General features: G+C 43.7%; 1 protein-coding gene across 2 annotated transcripts in view; it reads right to left on the reverse strand.

The window, feature by feature from the left end:
- The window catches only part of VSNL1 (visinin like 1), a 93,009-nt gene extending 84,705 nt beyond the window's left edge, over positions 1–8,304 (reverse strand). Inside the window, exon 1 of one of the 2 annotated variants that reach the window (XM_037392984.1) lies at positions 8,108–8,304. The gene's annotated coding sequence lies outside the window, so the exon portion shown is untranslated. Of the gene's footprint in view, positions 1–7,068; positions 7,087–8,107 lie in introns of those variants that run through there. The other variant, XM_037392986.1, reaches the window with a different exon arrangement.
- Between the last annotated feature and the right edge of the window lie 5,370 nt (positions 8,305–13,674).

Here is a 13,674-nt window from a genome sequence, read left to right on the forward strand (position 1 = left end):
AATGGGTACCATAGGAAGAGACAAGTTTTGTAAACAAAACTTGTTATGAGAATGATAAAGGCTGCTTTGTGACTATACCTGAGAAAGAAAATGGAGCCTTAGAAGCTACTTCGCTTAAGCACTTTGGCATTTCAGTAATACAGCTGTTATCATCAGAAATTCACTGACAGAAGGCGGCATGCATTTCGTGCACTTATAGTGGGAAAAAAACAGTTTGTGATTCCTTGACTGTCCTCATTTAGGATGCATAATATAAAAGTTTAACAAGGTAAAACATCTAAAATTCTGATTGCAAGGCCAAAAAGCATGCTAATCTTCTATTTTTTTTCATTCTGCATGGATGCCAAGGACCAGATTCCAAGCCCACTGGAGCATGCTGCAGAGCATCCTCTGACCTTATGATGTGGCTGATGTGATCAGACCCAAGAGTACCAACACATTCAGGCCAAACGCAAAAAAAAGACAAGCAACAAAACAGGTGAAATACACAGGTAAAACTTTGTTAGAAGGCATTTGAAGATACAGTCCTTTTGTATAAATCAGTCTGGTTTGCAAAAATCATCAGTGCGGTCCAACATTTTATGCATCTAACTAAAACTCTTTTTCAGGCCATCATACTTTCAAACTGAAAGACTTTTATGCAATCAAAACCAGGTATTTCAAGAGAAAGCCTTTTACACAATTCAAAACAGGTATTTCAAGACCATTCCTTAACATTGGTACTCACTTGTATAATTTGAAAAAAAAGTATACATTTAAAAAGAAAAATGACTGCTTTAAGAAAGTACCATATATATCCCACTGTAATCAAAGAGCATTGACTGGGTATGTGCTGGATATTGGCAATACTTGCACAAATAACTTTTTGCAGCATTATCCATTATATGAGCTGATTTTATTTTCAGTGCTAAGACCTTGAAAAAATGTTCACTTTTATTCTTTTCAAAATCACATTTTTATATATACATACCAACTTCTATTAAAAACCAAAAGCATTTTAATTCAAACTACTAATATCCCAAATTTCACTCTCTAAGAGTCTTGTTACTTTGTATTTCTAAATATAGCAGATAAAGACTAAATATAGCAGATAAAGAATACACAGAAATATGCTGTATTCTAAAGAACTTTATAAACACGATGTTCTAATTTTAGAGAACTCCATTCTGAATAAAGTCTAATTAAATACACATATATTCTCAAATGTACTCCACAAGAAGGATAATATTTGGCTCCCCTCACTGCTATTTAATTCCATCTTGGAGTGAATGACTTAATATCTACTTTTGAATAAAAATGTTTTCTACTAAATGGAACACTAATCTTTTATTAAACAAATAATTCCCAGTAACTTACTACCTTTGTGAAATTAGTTTTAGATACTGAAATCAAATCATAGGTACTTCATACACACCTGGCTCAACAGCTGACCTATTTAAGATTAATATTCTTTCAACTACTTCAGAGACAGATTGGCTCAAGAACTTGTAATGGAGTCCAGAACCAAGATGCAAGGTGTACGTTTTAACACTAAGGATAATTAACTACTAGAAAATCTTAGGGAGAACTGAGATACATTTTCCATTATCTGTGGCCTTTAAATCAAGACTGATTTTTTCTCTTCCTCAAAAATATGTACCTGTTCATGAACAGGAGGCTGGATAGAGGCATCACTGAGTCAAATGTTATGGACTCTGCTAGACACTTGGTTAAAATTCTCATTATTCTCCCTTAAAGAGTTAAACATTTATGAATCTGAAAGCTTTCACCTCTGGAACACAACTTCTTATTTAGCTACAAGTTAAAACTAATTAAAGTAATCTTCATCAAAAGGTTTAAAGCTTTATATTTATTAGTCTAAAAGATCTGTAAATCATCATCAGACCTTGTTTGCTTCCTGAGCGTGCACTTTGACTTGTACAGTGCTGACTATATTCTTCATTGAAGTTTGAACAAGGTAATCCTGTTGGTTATCATTATACTAGCTGATTCAACTCATCAGGAGTTAAATGAAATTCCATCATCTTATGCCTAACTATGGTATGAAATACGTTGGTAGGGCCAAAAAAGAAAAGTCAACATGCCATTTCCAAGTCTTATCATCACGGATCTCAATCTTTATGTCATTTCATCAGTGAACTTTGAGAAAGTCTAAATTAGTGAACGAGAAATAGGTAAAATTATTCTTTCTGGTATTTAGTAAACTATAGAGTGGAGCTGCACAAAAACAGTGATGCATTTCTCAAGTCATCAATTACTTAAAATTAAATCTGCTTTAAGGCAAAAGTGATAAAAGATCATTTGAATCAAGAAGTTCAATGTCTCATACGTATTAGTGTAAAAGTGTAAAAATTACTATAAAAATCACCATCAGAGCTTGTTTTTTTCCTGCACATCAATTTAGACTTGTAATACTGATTGTATACATATTACTCCTCAAATGGCTTTGTGATGATAAAGAAAGTGATCTAAAAATTATTTATCTTCCTAATAGGGAATTATTTTATTATAATTATCTTAAAAGATCCACTTGATTACCTCTAATTATCACTTCTCATTATTTCAAAAATTGTAGGTTGTTGACAAACTCATGAATGTACCAAACTCTCACTCTTTCAAAACAGTAAAACTGGGAAGCTATAATATGTTCTGTTAAATTTGTACAGTCTGGGATTGAAAACGTGACTTAATGGCATTTGTTCCAGGCAGAAAATCTTCAATAACATCTGTAATACTTCCTCCTTTGCCTTTGATATCAGAATTTCAGAATACATCATGTTTAGGTCAAGAAAAGATGCATTTGTTATCTCACTCCCAATGAACACTTTTATTTCAATTAACTGTGGTTTTAACATATTCTGTTCCTTACCCTCCTCAGGGGAATAATCACAAAGAAAAACAGCTTGATTATTTTTATAACACATCAGTGAAATTAGTATCAAGTGCCTTCTAATCTTTTCTCTCCTTCAACTCCCTCCTTGAGACTACTTACTTCTTATCCAGCTTTCAGCTGTGAGACCATGTCTAATAATCTGCCTTAATTTCCTAAATGTGTATTATTGCACTTTGGGTCATATTCATATCTAAATTTTGGAAAAGCTCCTGACAGCAGAGACCCTTTGAATAACGTCCACAGAGTTTAAACACAAATTGCAAAAAAATAACATATTCTTAGCAACTTTAAATCATAACTTAAAAAGCAATAAGGATTCGAAGCACTACGTGGAGATTGTGTATTCCACAAGTAAGTATCCTTTTTATCACCTGTTTCATTATCTTTGAGAAGGATTATAGCTATTATTCCCAGAACAATAACATAAAATTCAAAAGGTAAGATTCTCTCTTTCTATGAATAAAGTCAAGAGTTGGAGCTTAGGTAAGAAAGCGCCTCCCTGTGATGGGAGCCCATCTGCATCCTTACATCTTACAGCGCTGCTACATACGCTCATAGTCTTCCCTGTTCATGCTGTATTCCTTTATCAGGCAATGGCTTCGGTGTTGCCGCATCTATAGAGTAAGTCATGATCTTTCCAAGGATTAAGGGAAATAAACAGTGAAGAAGATAATTGGTAAAGAGAAAAGCAATCCAAAGATGCAATTAAGGCACACAAAGATCAGAGAAGAAACAAAATTACACTCCAAAGAAAAGAAAAAGGCCAAGGATATACAGAATGGCAAAAGGTATGCAAATGCAGGTTAAGGTTAACGGGGACCAACAAGAAAATGGGGACAGAGGAAACGGTCTACACTCATTACAGTGAAGTCTGAGTCAAAATTAGGCATGAAGAGTAACAAAATTAAAGTGCAGAATCCGTTGGCAATCAAAACCACTCTGAAACAAGCTGCTTTTCAGACCACTCTAATGACACAGGCTATTTAGACCCAATCCACGCTGGTAAAACAGTACACATTAAAAACAAAGGGATGAAGACCAGTGCTGAAAACATTTGACATCACAGACAAGGAGCACAGTTTCTCATGGTAAATGCTATGTGTTACAATTCCAAGTACTTTAAAAACAAATTTGCCTATCATATTTTCAGTTTTCTAATCCTCATTTCAGTTAGTCCACGTTGCTGTTTAATTCACAATTAGCGGATGAACCAGCATTATTTGCCCAAGTGACAAACTTCTGAAATCCACGAGAATCTGCAAAATTTACAGAACTGAATACCTAAAATACAAGCATGAGGCACAGATATAATACAAAAAAACTCAGGAACACAGAGTGAAGCCAGACATAAAATTGGAATTCCAAAACTGGAAACCAGAATCAGGACAACAGCTTGAAAAGTAAACAATTTTGGAAGCTCCCAGAACAAAGTTCACCATATTCATGTGTTTGTTAAAAGGAATCTATATTCTTAAACTTAGATCCTGCCTGCAGCTATATTGAGAGTACAGGCAAAAGTCAAGAGGGCTGTACCATCCCAACACACTGGAAAAGAGAAGAAATGGAGGTGCCGGACCATGGTACTGTGGCCCATTCCCCATGCCCTCCAGCAGGACCGTGCTGGAAGGCACGTTGGCATCCCCAGTGCACCACCACACATGCAGCAGTCAGCAGGATGTCACACCCTGGGACACACACAGCACCTTTTCCAAAGAACACCAAAGCCAGCTTTGTTGCATTGCATCCATCCCGCACAGCCAGCCTGATCTCTGCAAGCTGAACCGGCAGCCTTCTGTTCCACTCTGCTCTGCCCTGTCCTACACTACTCCATCACGCCCCAGTTAGATTTTGCCTTACCATTCTGGCCAGAGCACATTTTTTTTTTTTTTCTTCTGGGTGGTACTGTAGTGCGTATCAGCTATGACTCTACCAGAATATAATACATCAGGGAAATGCACACGGGGAATTGTACAATGGGACTGCATGGCAGGGACATCTCTGGCATTGGCTCTGCAGTTGTGAGGTTATGTAATGCTGTGAGGGTCCGAAGCAGACGTTGCTTGAGCAAACAGCTGATGTGCTGTCAATAGCTGGGCGTTCCAGAACACCAGGCACGTTGAAAAATCAGTGGTGTAATTCTATGTATAGGTATGCATTTGTGTGGGGCGAGGAGATAGGGCAACTGAGAAAACTGATCAAATATTGCGGTTCTATGTCAGAAAAGTTTGTGGCTAAACTCCTTTTAAGCCCAACAAGATAAGGATTCAGTCCTTAATTAAAAAACAGGAATAATACATAATGAAGATTAAGAATGTTTCCTTATTTTTCCTTGACAGCAGCATTAGCCCAGACTACTTTATGCTTTGTTTGAACGAAGCAGCAAAACGTAATTAAAGTTTTAATTAAAATTGATCACAGACCACAAACCTGAAAGTGCTGTTCTAACACTACTGGAAGACTTTTCAACTAAACTGATGTTCTTAAATTGTGTTCTTTAAAAAAAAAAAAAAAAAGCATGTCAAGTAAAAGGATAGTAGTGAAAACTGATGAGTCTGAAAACATGTCATAGAAACAAACTACTAGTGTTCTGAAAGGGCCAGTGAGTATATATTTCACAAAGACTTAGCTTCCTCACATACTTATTTTTCTCTGAATGTGAGGAATCTGTTCCTTTATCATATTCTGGTTAGCAAATATGCGCATCTTTTTCTTCTTCGTGAAGAGGTGGTAGTACCTCTGAGAGTTGAACTTTCTAATATATGAAGGAAGAGAACACCTATTCACAGAAACACTCGCTACAAAATAATACTGCTAAAAATATTTTGCCAGCAGAATTGTTAGGAGAAGTACTTGTACCTTTTAAACACATCTGTTGACATTAACATCTTCTGTACAAGAACACAGAATTTAGCCTTTTGCAACTTGGCGAAGGTGCTGGTGTGCAAGTAATCACATCTCAATTTTAGTTAAAAGGGCAGGTTTTTCATTTACCCTGTTAACTGCACGGTTTCTTTGTCGGCCGAAAAGCCTGGCGGTGCAGGTCACCGCCGCCCCCCTCCCCCGGCCGCGCTGCGCTGTCGGGCCGACGCGGGATGCGGGAGCGCGGTTCCCCCCGGCGGTACCTGCGCGGCGGGCAGGAGCTCCGGCTGCCCCGACGGCACCCCCACCCCCGCCCTAGGAAGGTGGCGAGCCCCGTCCTACCTCCCAAAAGCCCCAGCACGGGCTCCTCCAGGGGCGGGGAGGGGGGGTGTCTGCTGTTGCGTAAAATCAGGCTCCCCGCTGCCTCTCCCCGGTCTCCGACCACTTCTCCCTACGTCGAAGGTCGGAGCAACCAAGCCGGGCTGGGGCAAGGCAGGGCAGCGTCGCGGGGGCACCTCAGCAGAGGAGAGGCGCATGGGGTTGGGGACAGGACGCAGGGGCTGTGTGTGAGGGGACCTTGCAGGTGGCTTCATGCAAGCAGGGGACCGCCCGGCTGGGGGGTGGGGGAGCGGGGGAGGGGCGTTCCCTGGCGGGGGCAGTGGGGAGGGGGGGACACTCCGAAGGGGTGAGGAAACCCCTGGGGGAGGGGGGGAAGCCTCGCACCGGGGAGCCGGCGGCACGGGCAGCCGTGCAGGGGGCAGCGATCCGCGGGGGGCTGGCGCGGGGCGGCGGGTCTCGCGGTGCGCGGGGTGTGCGGAGGGGGGCAGCGCTGGGGGCGCAGCGCCGGGGGGGCCCTGCCAGCAGCCCCCGCCGCAACCGGCAGCGGGACGGCCGCCCCGCGCAGAGCCGCCCCCCGTGTCCCGCCGCGGCACCCCGTGCGCTGGCGAAGCGTGGCCGCCGCAGCGCGGTGCTGGGCGCGATCCGCCGGCCACGCACTGCCGGGAGCCGGCGGTTAAAGAGCCCTTCGCGGGGGGGCTTGGGAAGAGGAGGGAGAAGAAGCCCCCCCGGGGCACCGGCAGGCACGCCTCCCGCTCTCCCCCGCACACGCAGCGCATCTCCCCGGGGGCGGACAACTCATCTCCAAGCGGTGCTTGCGCGCAAAGTTGCGCCGGCCAGGCTGCCCCGCGGCCGCGCTCCCTCCCTCCGCGGCCGCGCACGCCCCGGTCCCGCAGAGCCCCCGCACTCCGCTCCGCTCGGGTCAGCGCGGAAAACGCCTCGCTTTCCCCCACGGCTGCTCACGATCTGCCTCAACCTACTCCTCCTTTTGTTTTGATCTCTGGAAATGAATCTCTCCCTCCTGTCGTCTCCTTTCCCTCCTCCTCCTCACGCCTTCGTGTGGGAAATGACTTGGATCCCACAGCAGCTTTTGTTACCTCCGCCCACCTCCATCTTCACTCCGACTGATGCCCAAGTAAATAAGCAGGAGCGCGGCCTCGCCACCCCGCACCTACCCCGCCGGCGGGGCGAGCCGGGCGCACCCGCTTGCAGAGGCACCCCAAGGTTCACCCTGCAAGCACCTCGCGTGTTAAATACAAGGAAATCATTGCTTACAGGCAGCAAGAGTATCGATAAAAAGACCGCAAGGACCCGGGAGCACCCCTGCTTTCCCGGTGGGTGTGATGACCTTGCGAGGACTGCTCTTGCTCTTCAGTTTCGCACGGTCTTTTTTTTTTTTTTCCCCTTTTTCTTCCCTACTGAAAAAAACCCCAAAAACAACCCACACAAAAAAAAATCCCCCAAAAACCCCAACCCAAAAACCACCAAACCAAACAAACCCCCACTTATCTCATTGCAAATGAACAAAAGAACACCAAAGACTTCCACTTTTCACCAAAACATTTCCAAGCGCAAACTGTAAAAGCGACTGATCAATGCCGCCTTTTGATGCTGTCGGTGTTTATAACCGGATCGATGCGGGGTTCGGTCTCCTTTTATCTGGCAACAATTCGCGGCAGATGGCTGCGGGCACCGTCCCGCTCCACCCCGCCGCCACACAGCCGCTCCTCACACCGCAACTTTCCCGGTGAGGCTGACCGCACCGCACCACCCAGCAGCCCCCGCCGCAGCCTCCGCCGCGCTTCATCCCGCCGCGCTCGCACGCACCCCCGCCGCCTTCCCGGCAGGAAAACCCCGCGCGGGGCAGCCCGGGGCTGCCTCGTCCCTCCCGCCGCCGGCGCCCCGGCGAAGCTTCCCGCCCGCACCGAGCCCGGCGGGTACCGAACTCGGCGCCCCCCCCGCCGCCGCCTCCGGCCCCAGCCCCGTTTATGCCCGCGCCGGTGCCCGGGGCGCACTTACTGCAGGCGCCGAGAGCTGTCCGCGGTGCGGAGGAGGGCGCTGGGCCGCGGGGTCCCGCCGGGGTGCTGGGGCCGGAGGGACGGCGCCTCGGTGCGCGCCCGCCCGCCGCTCGCGCCGCAGCTCACTTCGCGCCGCCGCCGCCGCGCGCGCCCCCGCTCCGCCCCGCGCGCCGCCCGCCCGCCCCGCACTGCAGGACCGCCGCCCCGCGCCGCCCCGCGCACGCGCCGCCCCGCGCCCCGAGCATGCGCGCGGCCGCCCGGCGGGCGCGAGGGAGGGGGAGCGGCAGCGCGAGCGCGGCGGGAAGGCAGCGCGGGGAAGCCCCGGGGCGGGCGGGCGGCGGCCCGTGGGAAGCGCGGGGAGAGGGGCAGGAACCCCCCGCCGCGAGGGGGGCGGGGGCGAGTGTGTGTGTCGCGCCGCCGCCGCCCCAGCGCGGTGGTCTCGGTGTCACGCCTGGCTGGAGCAAAACGCCCGCGGCGCGGCCCGCCCGGGCGCTGCCGGTGCCTCGTCGGTAGCCGGCACGCGTGTGGCGGGAGGCGGCCTGGCCCGGGGCTGCTTGGCGGCGGTGTGATCCAAGGCGCGAGGCCGCCCGCAGCGCGGGACACGGCCGGCGCCACCCCGCGGTCCCCGCTGCCCTGCGGCTAGTGGCACTCCCGCCCGCGCGCGCAGCCGCCGGTGGCCGTCGTGAGTGTGTGGAAGCACCGGCTGGGCGGCGCCAGCCGCACCTGCGCTGGTGCGGAGCTCTGCCGGCAGCCGGCTGTCAGCAGCGTGGGAGCTGGCGTTAGCGCCTGAACCCGCGTAAGGATGCGCAGCCCTTCGATGTAAAATGCAACCGATGTTGCCCTTCCCTCGCTGTTGTCACTGTCGTTGTAGTTGCTGTTCTGGTAGGAGTAAGGACCTTTCGCTAGACGTTGCACAGCATATAACTGATGGGTAGTCCCCATCTAAGGCAAAGACGTACATAAATGTTTACTTTCACGCATGGCGAGGTCTGTCACTGACTGTTCACAATACATAAATTAAGCCCATTTAGCATGTCCTAAGTGTAACACTAGGGAATGCGGATGGGTACAGCAAGGAGGTGAAAGGAGGCCAAAATAATAACATAGATGAAGAAGATGCAAGCCATGCCCGTTTTTACCTTGCTACTCATTATTTAAAAAAAACAACAAACCACCCAACCATGAAGATTGTATGATACATGATAGATGGTTATCATTCTTAGTTTATTGTTCAAATGCCCAAAGAATTCAATTATAACACGAACTGATGTGTTAGATATTGTACAAATGCACAGGAAGGTACCATATTTTCAGTTTGCTAATGTAGGCAATTGAATAAGATACCTTTGCATGATAAGTATAAGTCACTGATTTTACACCCAGAATTGCTTTTTGTGTGTAAGTCAATAATGTTATGATTTTGCACTTTTTTGGCATTTTCCAGTGCGCTCCTCTTCCTTAGTATTTTGATTTTCTCTATGTGCAAAAATGCAGCCTGAAAATGCTAAAAAAATTAGGTTGGTTCCAGTCCTAGCACAAACAAACACATAGGAGGTGATTCACTTCAACTAGTATCTCAAAATTCCTGTTTTATTTGTTCTGATTAATTTAAATTATTTTCTGTCATCTTCATATTTTGTCACCTCATTGCTTGTTTGGCCTGCTAGATCATTAATAATAATCTTTAGCGTGATGAAACTTAGAGTGCTGTTGCATCTGCTTGGTAAGTTTTAATCACATTGTTCCCTCATATTTTCTGTCTCTTGTTCAGTTTTTTATAAGTTTGTCTTTCACCATCACGGTGTAACATTAACTCTGTGTGACCTATTTTGACTTTGCCTTTGTTGCGGTTACTGCATGACTTCATCTCGTCTTGGTAACTCTTCTAGTGGCAGCAGTGTAGCCATGGGAGCACAGAGTTCTGTGTTGGCTATAAGATCAGGTAGTTGCTTGGTGTGTCGGTTGGATTTTGCTGTTGTTTCATTCTTGCACAACCACTGAGGTAGCAATATCACAGGCAGATGGTGGAAAGGTAGCTTAGGATTGTCTGCTGGGTGACTGGCACTTGGAGATGACATCTTTTTCAGTATCATTGGGAGTCATCCTTTTTAAACAGGTGCTGAGCATTTGCTTGCCCTCAAAAAGTGAAAATTATAGGTTGAATTTTAAAACATTTAAAAATATTTAAATATTTAAAATATTTTTAAAAAAAACCAACAAATAAAGCATATTTATATAGGACTTTTCCTATTACATAATTTTTTTGATTGAATTCAGTGGCAGAATTGCCATCTACTAGAAAAAAACATAGATTAAGCAGAAGACACTATGTAGTGTGCTTTCATGTATAACCTTCACTGTCTAAATTTAAATAATTCTGTATAAAATCAGGTTACTTATCATATCATAGAATGGTTCAAGTTGGAAGCGACCTTGAAGATCATTTGGTTCCAGTGCCCTTGCCATGGGCACAAACACCTTCCACTAGACCAGGTTTCAAATGCATTTGAAAACATGGTGCTCATTAAAAAAAAAAAAGTAGTATTCTAAGGTATTATTCTCTAAAACTTTGGGTTGTTTTTTTTTCATGTGTTACATCACAGTAACAATGCAATACAAAATCCCATATGAGAAGTGTAGAAAAGCTCCCCATTCATAGTATTGCTGCTTAGTCCAAAATGCCCACAAAGAAGCCACATTTTGCTGTAAATCAGCAGTGTAATAAAAGTTGCCTTTTAAATCATGCATAGGGTTATCATTACAAAGATAATAATGACATTATCAACAATTATGCTATTATGACATGTCTTACCTTGTGCTGTCCTATGTGGTATGTGATTACTGAAGGCTTTTGTAAACCAGGTGTAAATGTTTACCAGTTCAAACTGTTGGCATTTTCAGCCACTTAATGCTCATTTTTAATCTATGTAAGTGATAATATTGTATTTTAGACTGTGGAAAATTAGATCCACTGCACTTACCATATAGATAATTGTAGGATTTTTCATGTTCCTGCTATACAGTTCTTTGGATTTTGCAAATGAAACTAACTCTTGCCATTTAGCAACTTTAAAAGTTTTTTGAACATAAAGAACAGGTTGCTCATAATGGAACTATGGCAATTCAAATAAAGTCAGGATCTGACCCAAACTTTTCTATTTAGTGTAATTTTTTTTTGTTAGCATCAGAATGAACAGTGTAAATATAATAATTCTTGTCTTATGAATGAATAGCACAAAACTGTAGGTACCTGCTGCTTTTACAGTCTGCCATGGCTTTCATGTGTCTCCTTTAGGCTTTGAATCCTAAACCTTATGCTTACGCCTTTGAAAAAAGCCAAGTGATGCCCTAAGCCTCTGATCTTGTCAGGGGAGAGAGATAGGCATCTCCAGAGGGGAATTCAAAATCTAATGAAATCAAGGATCTTCCTCTCCTTTTTCCTCTCCTTTCTTTAATCCAGAGTAGAGAATTCAATATTAAAACACAGTAGTCTCAGAGGAGTCACTATCTCAGCAGGTGGCTTACTGGTAATGAGATTTTTTTAAATTTTTGGGGTCTTTTAGCATGACCTCCTGTTTTACAGACACCAATTTAACTGCAGAATACCACTTTAGTCTATATTTACATCTACAGCTGTATACTTTATGTTCTGCCAGGCCTTTTGAAGGAATTGTTTCCTCTCTGTCTTCTGCGTTCCCTTCGTGCAGTTTCTGCATGCTGAAATACAGTTGTCTGTTCCATGGGGGAACTGAAAGCAGCAATGCGGCTGCAAGGATTGGCAGAAGCAAGCTGCTTCAAGGCTCTATGATTAAATGAAGCTGCTGCAACATGCTGCAGTTGGAAAAGGGTGAGATTCCTGATACTCAACAGCAAAAAATGAGTGTGACCGAGATGGTAATTTTCAAAATAACCATAGATTTTCTCGCTTCATTAATGTGCTGTATATAATTATATGAAAATTTCATTTGTATGTATAGGTATTATCTTTCACATTTATGTCATTAATTTTTAAATAATGCCCCTAAGAATATAGATATAACAAAATGTACTTACTTTATTAATAAATCCAATTTTTCCTCTTTATGATATGTAATGATTTCATGTATACAGATCACTTTTGCATGTGTCAAGCCAAATAATTTATAATTCAGTCTTTTTATTATGAGGTTATTTATTAGTCTTCCATTTCTCAGACTCATGGAATGAAATGTAAAGAAAATACCATTTATGTAACATCATCTCTGATATTGTATAATACAGTCACAACTGGGGAGTACATGCAATGCCTAAGTTTAGATACCTCAATTTGATAGCTATATTACTTGCCTATTTCCTTGCATTGCTTTGGCATCAATGAAAATAAAAAGAAGCCCTGACAAGGTGATTTGGGCCAGAAACCTGGCTACCAAGAGTAAAGAAAAAATATATTTAAGTTTAGGCACCTAAATGAAGTGTCTAAAGCTAAATGGCATGAGCCTACATTTCACTCCAGTAGGCTGTTTCTTGCAGAAGCTGTTCCAGTTAGTTGTTCTTCCTAAGTGAGGCATTTGCTCAAGTGGAAATATAAGGTTGACATTCTGGACCTGAGAAATATAAACTTCAAGTAAAAAATGGGCGTTTGACAGAGAGAAATGACAAAACTTAAAAGCATTTAATTTCCTGCAAATGTCCTGAACATAGCATCATGCTTTCCTCTGACATTAAGCTCAAGGCAGAACCCTTACATATACAAAATAATTCCTGTGACGTCAAAATGGTCATGATATGTTCCAAGAGGGCTTTGTTTGCTTATTTGATCCACAAGTGGTTGTCATTAGCTAAAATATCATAATAGTGACATGTAGCAAATTGGAACACAGCTGCAGAAATAACAGTAAATGATAAAGGAAATAAAAATAAAGGACAAGGCCACACATTTCAGAGACGTAAGCAGATTTATGAATAATAAAATAGGATGCTATCTATAGCACCAAAACAGGATGCTACCTAACCTTTTTTTGGACACCAGATTCTTATCTTACTCTAGTTTGCTTGCATTTTTGTAATTATTTTTGCTACTAATATTTGTCATACAGTTCTGTGTGGTCAATAGTACAATGCTACGCTGTGATATGAATGTACTTTCTACTAAAAAATGGCAGAGAGGGTAGATGAAGAATAAAGCTTGCAGCAGGACTGTTTACTTGCTTATGGACAACATGTACTCAAATCCCAGTGGACATGTAGGTAGTTATCTTTTTATAATTAAACTGCACTGTGAGACACAATGACTTCTCATAATAGTCTTTATTTCAGAAGTAATACTTTTAAATATAATTTGGTTTGAGAAAACAGCAGTGAATCAGCACTCTTGGACTATAATAGCAAAAGCAAGATGTACTCCTAAGAGTGGAGATACATCTCAGAAAGTAGGTTACTGGTCATAAAATAAGTTCAAAACCAACAGACAGAAGTGCTCATCAGAGAAAAGAAATGTTAAACAAAACATTGAAAAATTATTTCATAAATTGATTTGCAATGCAATCTTTCCATCTGTAATACTAACTCATCTTTTTCTGTATCTATTAA

Source organism: Falco rusticolus, chromosome 6 (assembly GCF_015220075.1).
Source record: "Falco rusticolus isolate bFalRus1 chromosome 6, bFalRus1.pri, whole genome shotgun sequence".
In the NCBI taxonomy this organism is placed as follows: Eukaryota; Metazoa; Chordata; class Aves; order Falconiformes; family Falconidae; genus Falco; species Falco rusticolus.